This window comes from Haemaphysalis longicornis, unplaced genomic scaffold, assembly GCF_048455015.1.
Source record: "Haemaphysalis longicornis isolate Haplotype H1 unplaced genomic scaffold, Haemaphysalis longicornis Haplotype H1 scaffold_8, whole genome shotgun sequence".
NCBI classification, from domain to species: domain Eukaryota; kingdom Metazoa; phylum Arthropoda; class Arachnida; order Ixodida; family Ixodidae; genus Haemaphysalis; species Haemaphysalis longicornis.
In genome coordinates this window covers 124,533,216-124,547,066 of record NW_027526445.1, presented here as the reverse complement: position 1 = coordinate 124,547,066, position 13,851 = coordinate 124,533,216, and positions in this window count along the sequence as shown.

Here is a 13,851-nt window from a genome sequence, read left to right as displayed (position 1 = left end):
ATTCTGGGAGACAGGATGCGCAACATGGCTTCGATCTTAGCGAGGTCTGGTTGCTTTCGTATTGTGAAATCGAAAATTCCGGAAACTGCATTCAAGAAGCAGCAAACCTGCACTTCTTCAATGAAGCTTAAAGGCATGTGTTTGTTACAATAGGATCAAAGTGTTGTCGGATAGGTCAAGAAATTCTTCAAATGGCTTCGCAATATTGAAGAGATCATCCAAAGATGTGCGAACACCAGATCTCGTCTCTCGAGGTTTCAATTCGGAAAATATATTAGGAATTATATTTTGGAAAGTGGCTGTTGCGTTATTCAGTCCAAAAGGCACTCGTGTTCACTTGACAGGGCCTAGATGAGTGATGTTCACTTTGTCTTAGTCTTCTTCTTTCACTTTAGTTTGAAAAAAGGCATAGCATAGATCCAAGAGGCAAAAAAAGGAGACTACACCAATGTCATTGAACGTGTCTTCTGCTCGCGAAAGAGGCTCGAAGACACTGAATATCATCTGGTTGAGGGCCACAGGTTCCCACGTAGCCGGTTTTTGTCACAATGTGTACGACAAGAGCTGGAAATCTCCATGGCCCAAAGGCCGGGCGGATGCTGTCCAGGGATAGCAAAGATACTGTGTGGCTTTCTACACATATTCGCTCCGTAGCTGCGTATCGTTTAGGTTGTCGGCCGTATGGCTGGGCATCAGACTTTAACTGGATTTCATGTTCAATTCCTTCGTAGAGTCCAATGTCATCTGGACTCGAGAAAAGGTCAACGTAGTTTTCAACAACGCGCTTGACAGGATCATGTTGGTCAGGACGTAGCTGTTCTCCGATAACGATTTCACTGAAGAGATCGTCACTGATACTTGAAAGTGAAAGAGCGGCTACCGGGATGAAGTGATTTGTAACGGCAGAGCTTATTGGGTGGCTGGATGCACTTCGGATAGAGGTTCTTTAGATAGTTTGCTCCAAAGTGCCTCATTTTCACCGGGCCCATGGGTTAGATGAAGTCTATCGGCATTCTCGTTTCGAGCATCAAAGTGAGACAAAGCTAATGTCGTCGAATTACCAGGACTGGTCATTCGCGGCATCACCTTTTCGTGTCACCAAATGGTGATTTTTGTGCTTGGATGATGGTTGGTTTGAATGTACTGGTTATACACACGACGGACTAAACAGGACATGCACTTGAAGTGTAGACTGCGCAGTCTATACATCAAGTGCATGTCCTTTTTAATCCATCGTGTGATTTACCCAGCGCAGGCGAACCAACAATGTAGAACCAACAAAGACCGCCACGAGCCGCTTCTCAAGCTTGGATGATGGAATTCAGGTTGCTGAGGCTGCTTTCAGTGCAGCTCGGCTCGGGCAGCGCAGGACCAGTCCTCTCCTAAAGCGACTGCTGAAGTGTTTGTCGTCATAATTTCTGCCTCTATACACATGTTGATATTGCTCCAACTGTTATCCGGAGACAAGCATTCCAACAGGCGTCACTTTGCGTTCGCTCACAACGAGATTGCGTGGTCCTGTCCACGGAAAAATATTTAGTCGCGGGACCACTTCCAACGATATAGCAGTTATGGACGAACCATTTTCTGGGTAAAGCTGCAATTTCTCCAAAGCTTATGGATGACGGCGCAACAAATTTTCGAGCAATCAAGTGAATCACATATGTAAGTGGCGTACGCTATTGGTTCTGTTTCAGAAATACTTACGTCGATCGGCGCACTTTCCAGCAAAATTACTGTGTTTATTTTATTTAAAGCAAACACCGTTCCTAATGCCTTGGACGGGTCTGTGTGCTGGTGCACTGTACTTAGCAGAACTTTATTGATAATTTGCGTCTTGCTCGGCAGGCGGAAGCCCAGAAATGCGGTTAGGTGTAGAGCGGAATTTCTTTTGCGATTTCTCCCCAGGAAGCAAGGTATAGGCCAGATTGTCATCATTCTTGGCCTCCCTATGAATATTTCGAACGTTCTGCGCCCCTTCTGTGTGCTCCACGGTACGGTCTACATCCATGGCGATGCTGAGGATCTCATAGACATATTTCCGGATCTGTACAGCAATTGCCTTAGCCAGTTAGTCATGGCATATTGCCTGAATTATATATTCAATCCTTTCTTTGTCCTTGACAGCGAGAAATGATCCGAAGTTTGCGAATGAATACGACTGAACGTTGCGACTGAATGCTGCCAGCGAACGTTGCCTGCACCCGAAGCTTGTTGTTTAAGCTGGGCTGGGCAGAGTCGCATTATCACTCAGTATGCTCTATGACTGAGAATATTAGGCAGATCTTAGGTGATAACCGCGATAGACTAGTCAACGGGCTACAGCGTCGAAGGCGCTTGGCGACTCCGACGTTGAAGTGCATTAGACCTTTACCACTTGCTCTGAGCCTAGTGCAATCCTGCTTAGGATGTGCTGAGGACAAGTTCTCTGCTTTTTTTGCGAAAAAAGGGCGGGAAGAGGTCCTGTGACCCATCTGTACATATACATTTTAAATATGTGTACATCTCCCCATAATCGATAGTTACATCATGTCTTGAGCATAGAAATTTATAACTGACATGCCGCGTATGTAGCCATCTGCATCCCGATGTATACTACGATGTTTTACTCTTGTCTCTCCAGTACACATTTTTTACCTTTTTTGCTCTTTCACCTCCCTGTATTCACCCCATCTGGCTTAGCAAGGCCTACCCTAAATGATGCGGACCTCTTCAGCTTCTATTAGAGTTTCTCTCTCTCACACACCCTCCCCCCCCCCACACACACACTTTAGGCCCACCTCCTCGGTCTGACCTTTGCGCCTTTTGTTTGTTTTCTTCGTTGCTCTATAACTCTATACAAATAACCTCAATGGCATCGCCGAGCAAACAAGACATTCAGTGGGAACCACTTCGGGAACTCGCGTAACTATTACTTCTGAGATTACCATGATCATATTGGTCTTGTAGGCCTCAGAACCGCTATGGAACACGTTTGGGAGGCGGATGTCAAATCCATGCAATTGATCTTCGCTTAGTCATCTAGGGCCTCCAAACTGTCGCGGTGATGCCATCGCGCCATGGACAGTTATTTCAGAAGTGTCTCGTTTTATTGCTGTGGAGACACACATTTATAAAACGTTATTATAGCGGCGCTGATTTGGGGCGAGTAATGCCCGGTGGGGATAGTCACGCCATGCGAAGGTGTTGCCCGTCACGCCAGGTGAAGGTACACCACTCGGATGACAGAGGTTGCAAACGCCTGGACAGCAGTCCGCGGTACACAATCTCCGCTCGTGGCTGCGGGTCGAGAGGACAAGGGGGATGAAATGAGTTTGATGGACAGTCATGGACAAATGAAACGACAACAGGAACATATAAACCAGGACACGCAAATATCGCGCAGTTCCTTTTCATGCGAGTCAAAATGACGCGTAGCTTAATTACAAAAAAAAAATTGGAAATGGGGTTTTGCAAGTATACCACTAGCGTGCCATTATTGGACCTCCACGAACAGCATTTTCCAATTGTGGGTGTTGTGGTTCATATTCTTGTATTGGCACTCATTTTTCCATGGCTGTACTTGCTTGTTTATTTGGTAGCTGTGAGTAACAGATGAAGCCACAGACAACTTGTAATTCAGACGCTTGAGAGCGACTGCAATTTACCATCAAGCCCACCGTGATATGAAGGAGCTCGTACTACACCTATACGATACGTCCAGCCTGGGGATGTAGAGCGCCACTCTCTGACTGTATATATGTTATTCACTGAAAAGATTAGCTGTCAATTTTTTCGCTTGGCCACACTGAAAACGGCCACGGACATGGCCGAAGCGCCACGGACATGACGCGGCTTGTGCCCTTGCGCGCACAGGCCGAGGGTAAAAATAACACCGGCGTGCGTCGTCTGCTTCGTCTCAAACCGATCCTCAACGGTGGTGTCAACAGAGATGTTATTAATCGCACTCACATTGGAGCCGAGGCATCACTTCGTGTTCGGTGAGATAGAGTTTGGAACGTTCAACACTCATTATGCGCTTAGCCCTGACAAGTGCCGCCATCCCGCGAAGTCCGGCGTAATCAGTGACGGCGCACTCACATGATTGCCTGCCTGCGTGCCTCGCCAGTGAATACGACCTATACATTTAAGCAAAGATGGGCACACGGCATTCCCTCCCTCATCGCTTCTTCCTTGCCCTCTCCTCTCTAGCGCCAGGAACGTTAGAATCAGCGGTGTGACGTTTTTGAACTGATATTTAGCGACAGCGGACAGGAAACAATCGTTGTCACCGGCATCCGGGTCGTTGCGGGATACTGGTCAAGGAGCTAACTGCAAACCATCATGACCGCCGCCGTCGCCTGTGGCGGCGTGTGGACAAGTAATAAGCCAAAATAAACGTCGTTATATAGCCATCAACCTCATTGTTTACGCAGAAGATTGCCTTAGAAAGTTAACGTAGAGCACGATAAGGACGGTACGTTGTCACCCACGCTGTTGTCACCTTCATCGGTGCGTGAACAGCGCCAGCGGACGAAATAAACTCTTTAAAGCCGGTGATTAGCAATCAAATTAAATGCAAGCCACCGTAATTTCCTTCGTTGTCCTCACACATGGTTCCGCATGAAACCAAGCGAGCAGCCAGTGTCTAATAACCGACAACAGCGAAAATGCAAGACAAAAGAAACTCCAGTCCTTCGGCGCGGTCGGTTTTGGCAGAAGGCATAACAATGTCTGCTAATCATATGTAAGGTAAAACATAATTTGCAACCTTGCCGAGCGCTCCGAAGTGTTGTATCTCATCACTTTACGTTGTCATGGCGTGAAAGTGTGCCAACATGCACTAGGATGCACAAAAAGTGTAGGGTGAGTTCCAAACAATCTATAGTGTGTATGGGTGTGTGCTGGTTTTATACCAGGTTTATAACCAGCGGGTAGCATTATTGAGCAAAACGAGTCATGTGTACGGTAAAAATACAGCAACACTATGTTTGTTCAGACATGGAGGCATATTACGTACATTGCCCGCAGCCATTTCTTCACAATATTCAGATATGCGTAACAGTAAAACTGCACACGAGCGGAGGAGTAGCAGGAGCAGGAGAAAACTTTATTTAACAGTGACATCTACTTGGTTAGTGGGCGGGGTCCTCAGTCCAGTACAAGAGGGCAAGAGTAATTTTCTTCAATTTATAGAACGCCATCCAAGTAGGCGAGGATTTGTTCTTTGCGCTCGAAAGGCTTGAAAAATATTAAAGAGCCGCTTGTACATACTCATCGGTTTCGATTCTTGTTGTACTGGAAACCGGCACGTGTATTATTTATTGTGTTCATTAGCGAGTATATCAAGCCTTCAACACCGTAATCGTGTCATGACTGTGTGCGTTGAAGTCAGTTAGTTATGGTAACGATGGTTACGATGAAATTTCGGTATAAAAAAGCCACCTTCGAGTACTCTGGACGATATTTTCTGTGCCATTTCACGGTGGCGTAGCACAAACCTTCTCATTGCTTTTGCATGTGAATAAACAACGCACACTGCGGGCATGCACCTTCTTGTACACAGCCGTAACGAAAGCCAATTTCAGAAGAACGTACTGAATGCCATACAGCCCGAAGAAAATATCCAAACAAATTTTGTGAGCCTCCCAAGACCACAAACCCCTTAAAGGGACACTGAAGTGATATGTAAACATTGCGGGATTACTTGCGAAAATTGTAGTCCTGAGTCCCCAGGCCATGTTTCGACCACCCTGGGCGCGTTTATGCGATTTTATTTAGTAGAAAAATAATTCGAAAATGCTTTCCTCCTCTCTTTACGCTCGCCCATTTTCTGCGGCGTTTTCGTGTGACGTCGCCAGGAGCCGAGCACGCAATTGGCTGCGCTACTGCACGGCTCCCCGGCCTTCAGACAGAGTCAGTCGGCCCAACGTTTCGTCCGCCGGCCGCGGACGGGTCGTCGCAATTCGTTCGCTCAGTTGAAACGAAGCCAGGACACGTTTGTGAATGGAAGAATCTGCCTTTCTTTACTTGGTTAGTTTGTACACTGTACCTAGCTCCAAGTCAAGGTCGCTTCACACAAGCGCTGCACAAGCGCACATGCGACGCTTCGCTGACTGGTACGCCAGTAGGAAAATATAAGGCCTCTTGAAGGCGGGAGAAGAGTCAGCGAAGTCAATATAGGTACTAAGGAAATAAAATCAACTGATATTTTTACCGTACAGCGTAAAACTAGGGTGCGGGAAGCACTTTTTTGCGCTGGGCGAACAAGCACAGCGGTCAGCAGCACGACTACGCATCTGCGAACACTTTTCCGTCTATTGTGGAAACTCGGGCGACGCTTACTGCACGAGCGCAATACAACAAATAGTCACCTAAGCTGCTTGAAGTGCCAAAACTAAATAAAAGTGTAAACTGATTGTACAATAATACCCTATATTACCAAGGGCTGCGAAGCCCGCTTCGTGGCCGAGTGGTGTGGGGCGCTAGGTATGCCGCCGCAATTATTTTGCTTGTCACGAGTTCGAATCCCCGCGGGTGCGTGCTTTTTTTTTGTAAGTTAACTTTTCCGTTTTCCGCCGATGTTTTCTATATTGAGTTAACCTTTTTTTGTCCCGCAACGTTCATGGCTCCACGAACTAGTTCACAAAACGCGCGCAGGCTGGCACTGGCGCGCTAGCGAGTTCTCGTTGGCGTGCTGTTGCCATAAGCACCGACTCTTGCCGGCAGTGGGCACAGGCCAGAATGAAGAGACCCTTGGCCTGGTGCGAACACGCTTTTTACGGTACAGGCATGAGGGAGGCAAGCTCCAAATATGGGGGAAAAGCGCATGACATTTGGGCGTCTACGGGTACGCGGAAGGCGTTCATGCACTGCGTAGGTCTCGGCTAGTGAATGCTACGATTCCAAGCCGTCCTGGGAGGCTTATCTTTATGTATTTTTACAGCTGACAACATGGCAGAAGCGCGGTACGATGATTACTGAGTTATTGAGAATGCCCATCCAACAACGCCACCGGTTGTGTTTTACAGAACCGAAACCGAAACCGAAACTTGTTTGGTTGCTCACCTTGGGTATCGTCCAATCACGGTGCCCGCTCCTCCCAACGTCACAGCTTTAGTTGGTGCGGCCGCCGCAAACCGCGCATGGCAGTTTTTCTTCTTTCGCGCTTTGTAAAATAATTACCGATTTGTCAACCGGATAAACGATGAAAAGTGGGCTAATTTGAGCCAGTCTACGCAGTGCAAGCAAAAACGGGAGCTTGACAAATTCACTTCAGTGTCCCTTTAATAAAACGTTTGTGAAGGTGAAGAAAACTTTAAGCGTCAGGCGCGATGCGAATGTAGCGACCCGCGGCTTGGTGCGTAACATTTGACTGTTGAGTCTTCATATGAGCACCTCAAAATACTTTAGGAAGCCTACGCATTTTGAATACTTATCGAGGGGCTTTGAGCACTGCACCTCGCTAATAAGCTAGGAAGAACCGATGCTCTGAAAAAAAAATGGTCTCACTCTCCTCATGTGTTGCAAACTTGTGCGGGATACAGCTTGGAATTAGTCGGAGGTGTCAGAAGCTGGCAAAATACTGAGTTACTGAAAACACGCTTTTTAATGCATGAACGCATCAAAGCGGGCGATTTCTAGCACAGGCACTGCTGCCCCTCACAAGGGGACGACAGCGGCGCAAGTGTAGCAGACGGCAGCTGCGCGAGTCCCTAAGCTGATAGGGCCAGGGGGCGCCACTCAAACAACTCACTGCCAGTAACCCGTGGGGGTGGCACCTGCCTTCATGTACGCTACGCGTAGGAGTGGTATATTCGGGTTCTTAGTGAGCTAATCTAGGAAACTGGAGCAGCTTGCATTTTGGCTTGAGTGTCATTTTAACATTTAGAAAAAAGTTGAAAGAAGTGTTGCACAGTCCCTTTAACGTGTTTCATCCGAATTCGATATCATGCATGCAAGTACACTCGTACACCTGACAATACCATTCCGTCGTTTGCCTTACAGCTTCTACTACGCCCTGCTGGGTTGCTGCAGCAACGCCCTGGTCAACTGCGATGGGACCCAGGCACACCAGCTGGTGGCCACCCTGGCCGAGAACGCGTTCGGCCAGACCCTGGGACTCGTCTGCGGGGTGTACACCCGGGGCTCGCCCTCGTGCGAGGCGCTACCCGCCCTGGACCGGGTCGACCCCTCCGAACTCGAAACGGACAGCTTCATCCTGCCTCTGGTCACACTAGCAAACAGGCTCAAGTACTCCAGGGTTGTCCGTGTTTACAACATTTGAGACCCCCATAGTAGGAACTACCTCGTGTTTGTAAACAACGAGGAGATTCGGCAGGCTTTTGCCGTCAATACGCCTTCGCGTTTTCGGCGGCTGAGTTTTTTACTGCGTTCGCTACGGGTGGCATCGCCGGAACGCCTACACTTTTGCACCCGTCACTATTTCGACGGCAGGTCGTTACAGTCTGCATCACCTGACGCTCCAAGCAGGCCTAGGGACGTTTTGCGGCTAACTACGTTAAAGCTGTGCGTATTTGCTTCTGTAACGGGTACAGTTTACCACATCCTGCTATTGTGACGGCCATCATTACCTATGCCAGCGCTATAGAAATGTATGTTAAAATAGCCGTGTGGTTGCAAAGCTGCGTAGGCATGCGGGTCATAAAGTCGGTAGCGGCTGCTGCCAAATTTGTAAATTCTGTTCATTAAAGGGGGACAGTTTCACCATTTTTATTTTAGCGTGAACCAGAGAGTAAAGTTTTAAAAAAGAACACAGATATGAAACGGTGAGTCCGAATTAAATATCTTTAAGGCCACGAAACATAGTTCGGAATTAAGTCTAGAATTGAGAACTGGGCAATAAGGTGTATCGGACAGAACAATGAAATTCTTAAGAGGAGAGGGGTACGCTAGCGGACAACTCGGTTTGTTATGGTAATGTATACTTACCAGCCAGTAGACAGTATACAACAGTAAAATAACTGGCTTACGCATGAGCTGATGTTCAAACAATCATGTTTATTGCTCGGCGCAATGAAAATGTACCCCGAACCACAACAACAGCAAAAAATTACACCATCTTGCCGAGGGGAACCCTGAGGTGATGCGAAGCATCGCGGAGTTCCCTTTATTTTCACTTGCGTTAGTTACCCCCATCGCGTGACGTTGTTGGAAACTGTGCGATGCTTCGAATCACCTCCGGGTTCCCCTCTGAGAAACGGCTCTATTAACTGGTTGGTTGATGCTGGCCGAACTTGTGTCAGCCAATCCGCTAGCAGGACTGTCGGTACTCATCCGACGCCGGAGCGAGACTCATCCGACGAAGCAACTGAGGCAGCGGCGCGTGCACGCGGTTATATATAGCGCTGGCGTGGAGAGGAGAACGGAGGGAGCAGCGCGCTATCGCGCAGCTGGCGTGGAAAGGGGGACGGAGTGAGAAGCGCATTATCGCACAGCTGGCGTGGAGAGGGGGATGAGACGGAGAGGTGCGGACGCTAACGGACAACGTACAATGGACAACGAACAACGGACATAGCCCCGAGCAAAAGATGCTTTGCATCTAAAACGCGCGTTGGCATTAACAACGTAGAATCACGCCACAGTTGGATAAAAGTTGATTATCACATTTCACTCAAATGTACTATCCAAGCTTTGCAGAGGCGGGTATATAAGCAGAAGAGCCCGTTTTTTGTTTTTTTTTAAGCAATATGTGAAAAACGTGTGAGCAAAATAGCTGGTTTCTCTGCGTATCGCGAAGTCTTCAGCAGCTAATGCAAGTGGTGCTTATCCTTCATTGCCACACGCGGTGACACAACACTGCGCGGAAGTCGTTCCAGTATTTAGGTTCTTTGAGTGCACAAATGCACCTATCTGTGACTTCGACTAAACTGTAAAGTGGCGCAAACAAATGTTTGAGCGCAAATATTTGTAAAAAAATACAGGGCGAATCGAACACCGATGTCAGTCTTTAAATGTATTATTTGGACTTGAGCAAATACTCGCTGAATAGCTAATCGTCGGCAGAAGTCTTATGGGTTTGCTTGGCTAGCGCCGTCCTGCTGGCGGGTCGCTTAGGCAAAGGTGCGACCACATTCGTCCTGCTCCGTGGCGCGTACGCCAGACGCTTCCGTTGCGACGAGCTCAGTTTGTGGAACGCGGCGGCGGCGTTCCACAAACTGAGCGGCGTTCCACATAGGCGGCGGACGGGTAAACACAGCTTCCGCTGCTACACGCTGCCCTATCGAGGCGCCAACTATCGGCGCTCATTCGCGTCATGACGCTCTACTTTGCTTTACTTCTCCTAGACGGCAGCACCGTCTGAATGGACAAGTTAAAGGGAAGGACCCAAGGCTCGTTCGTACAGCGACCCGCGCATGACTTCATGGCTCAGTCGGTAGAGCGTTGCACACCTCCCGTTGCGGTAATAGTGATCGTGGGCTCGAAACCTATACTACGTAAATTAAGACTCGAACTCACAATTGGGAAGGCCATCAAGAGGGGAAGGCCGTTACGAGGTTGGCGGAAGGGCGGAAGAAGGCTATCGTCTTTAGACGACATTTACAGCGACACGAGCAGATACTGGGCCAATTTTTCTCACTCACTCACTCCCTCACTCACTCGCCCACTCACTCACTCACTCACTCATACACTCACTCACTCACTCGCTCGCTCGCTCACTCACTCACTCACTCACTCGCCCACTCACTCACTCACTCGCTCACACACTCACACACTCACTCACCCACTCACTCACTCGCCCACTCACTCACTCACTCACACACACACTCACTCACTCACTCACTCACTCACTCACTCGCTCACTCACTCATTCACTCACTCACTCACTCACTCACTCACTCGCCACTCACTCACTCACTAACTCACTCACTCGCTCACTCGCTCGCTCTCACTCACTTACTCACTCACTCCTCTATGGGCAACACGCAGGCAAGTGTCAAGGGATAATTTTAAGCAATGTTAACGTGATTAACCACCACCCTGTGCAAACCGTGTGGGAGGAAACGAAAAGCTGATATATGCATGACATGGGTGAAAACAGTAATACTGAAAGCTGACATAGCCTAAAAACACAGTTTAAACCGTGGGCGACAGCAACGCCATAATTCGTGCGGTGGTCGTGTAGATTGGCTTCTGTATTTTCTCTAAATCATTTTTGAAAAAAATGGCCGCGTATCTGCTCCTTTGGTTGCAAATGTCACCGAAAAACGATAGTCGACTGCCACCCCTGCCGCATAAATGCCTATCAGCTCCTTTCCTCTCACCTCTCAACCTGTTCCTTTCCCGTCTGTTTGCTCTCAAACACACTATAGGTTTGCTCAAGTCAATATAAATTTACTGCGTTCTACTGCTCCAAATCGGGTGCCCCGATGCCACCGCTGCCGTACGGCGTAGACGCGGGTGAATTGAGACACCGTACTACATCGTTTATAGAACCACGATCCCCTACTGCGTGAGCGTTCCAAGCAGAACGTGGATCCCATCTAGTGGAACCTTTCGCTGCTATTTCCGTTTGACTTCTTAAATGCCGCCAAGAGGTAGCGCTGGCAACAGCAGGCGTCAGTTTTCTGCCGCTGATGTAGTATTTCATTTGTTATCGCAAAAACCAAGCATTCATGAATACGTTAATAGAACACTGTAAATACCTCTTATGTATACATTTCCTGCATTACATTTTCGTAATGTCTTGTTCTTGTGCAACAATATTGACACTGGCACCGGACTTGGACGTTTAGATTTGGCTGTGAGTATTGCGCAGAATTTGCTTTACTTTGGCCGGGTGGTTGAATCGAGTCACAGACAGACAGACAGACACACCAAAATTTCTGCGTTTAAGTAGCCCAAGAAAGACTATCGTCTTTAAAACGCTAGCTACGTTTGGAGACAACACTAGCCTACAGTGCTTGTGTGACCGACGTTCAAAAATGTGCCGCCGCAGCGCCTGACTGAAAAATTCTGAAGTGCATGACAGAAAAGACTGAAAAAAAAAATGGTTTGAATAGCACCCGCGTGAACCCCAAGGCAAAGCTGCATAAGCAGCCTTTCCTTGGGGTTCACGCGGCTGCTATACAAACCATTTTTTTTTTCTAAACACATTTAAGAAAATTCAACGCATGAGAAACGGAACTGATAATAAACCGAACAGATACTTTATCGATTTTTCTGAGTGGCAGCTTTAATTCTGGAAAAGGTTGGTACATTGACACATTTTAAAGCCAAACTTTGTACCCCTCACTTGCGCCGTAGATTGAACAATCAAAACACACTGAAGTAAAATCAACTTTTCACAAGGCGTTTCCACAAATGGCACATGATGTTGACGCAAGAAAAAGAGACGGTTCGCGTGGTGGGAATCGAACCCGCGTCCGGCACCATTCCGACACCGTCGAAGCAGTCGTCGATGGCGTTTGTGATGCGTAAAGTGTAGGCATGTATTCGTACTCTAAGCTACTCGAACTTCTAAATAAATCAAAATCAAACGAATCAATCCCCAACGCAAACTTAGTTCCGCGCAGAGGAAGATTCCCGTTACAACCATTTTTCGCGTTAGATTTAAGGGACGTTGCGTTTTTTATATCAAACTGTATGTTTTTTTTTTGAAATAGATATCTCGTACCTGGCGCTGCGCTGTTCCCTTCTTTCGCCCTTGTCTTTCATCATCATCATCATCATCATCATCACCATCATCAGCCTATCCACGCCCACTGCAGGGCAAAGGCCTCTCCCATTATTCTCCAATTACCTCGGTCCTGTGCCAACTGTGACCAATTTATCCCCGCAAACTTCTTAATCTCATCTGCCCATCTAACTTTCTGCCGCCCCCTGCAGCGCTTGCCTTCTCTAGGGATCCACTCTGTTACCCTTAATGACCAGCGGTTATCTTGCCTTCGCATTACATGCCCTCCCCACGTCCATTTCTTCTTAATCTCTACTAATATGTCCTTAACACGTTATTGTTCCCTGACCCACTCCGCTCTCTTCTTGTCCCTTAATGTTACACCTATCATTTTACGCTTCATTGCCCGCTGAGTCGTTCTCAATTTAAGTTGAACGCTCTTAGTGAGCCTCCAAGTTTCTGCCCCGTAGGTGAGTACCGGTAAGATGCAGCTGTCATACACTTTCTTCTTCAGCGACAATGGTAGGCTGCTATTTATTATCTGAGAATGCCTGCCATATGCACCCCACCCCATTCTGATCCTTCTAATTATCTCTGCCTCATGGTTGGGACCTGGGGTCACAACTTGGCCTAAGTAGATATATTCGCTTACCATTTAACTGCCTCGCAACCTATCTCAAACCGCTGTGCTTACCCGAGGTTATTGATCATTACTTTATTTTCTGCATATTAATTTTCAGGCCCACGGTTCTACTCTGCTCGTTCAGTGCGGAAAGCATACTTTGCAATTCGTCCCCCGAGTTACTTAGCAAGGCAATATCATCAGCAAATCTGAGGTTACTGAGGTATTCTCCATTAACCCTTACTCCCACCTGTTCCCAATCCAACGTTCTGAATACTTCTTGTAAACATGCTGTGAATAACATTGGAGAGATTGTGTCTCCTTGTCTGACACGCTTCCTTATAGGTATTTTACTGCTCTCCTTATGGAGGATGATGGTAGCTGTGGACCTATTGTAGATATCCTCTAGTATTCTTACACAATGCTCATCTACCCACTGGTTCCGTAATGCCTGAATGACTGCTAGGGTTTCGACCGAGTCGAATGCTTTCTGATAATCAATGAAGGCTATATATAGGGGTTGAGTATGCTCAGCGCACTTCTCTATCACCTGATTGATCGCGTGAATATGGTCAATTGTTGAATAACCTTTACGGAACCCTGCTTGTTCTTA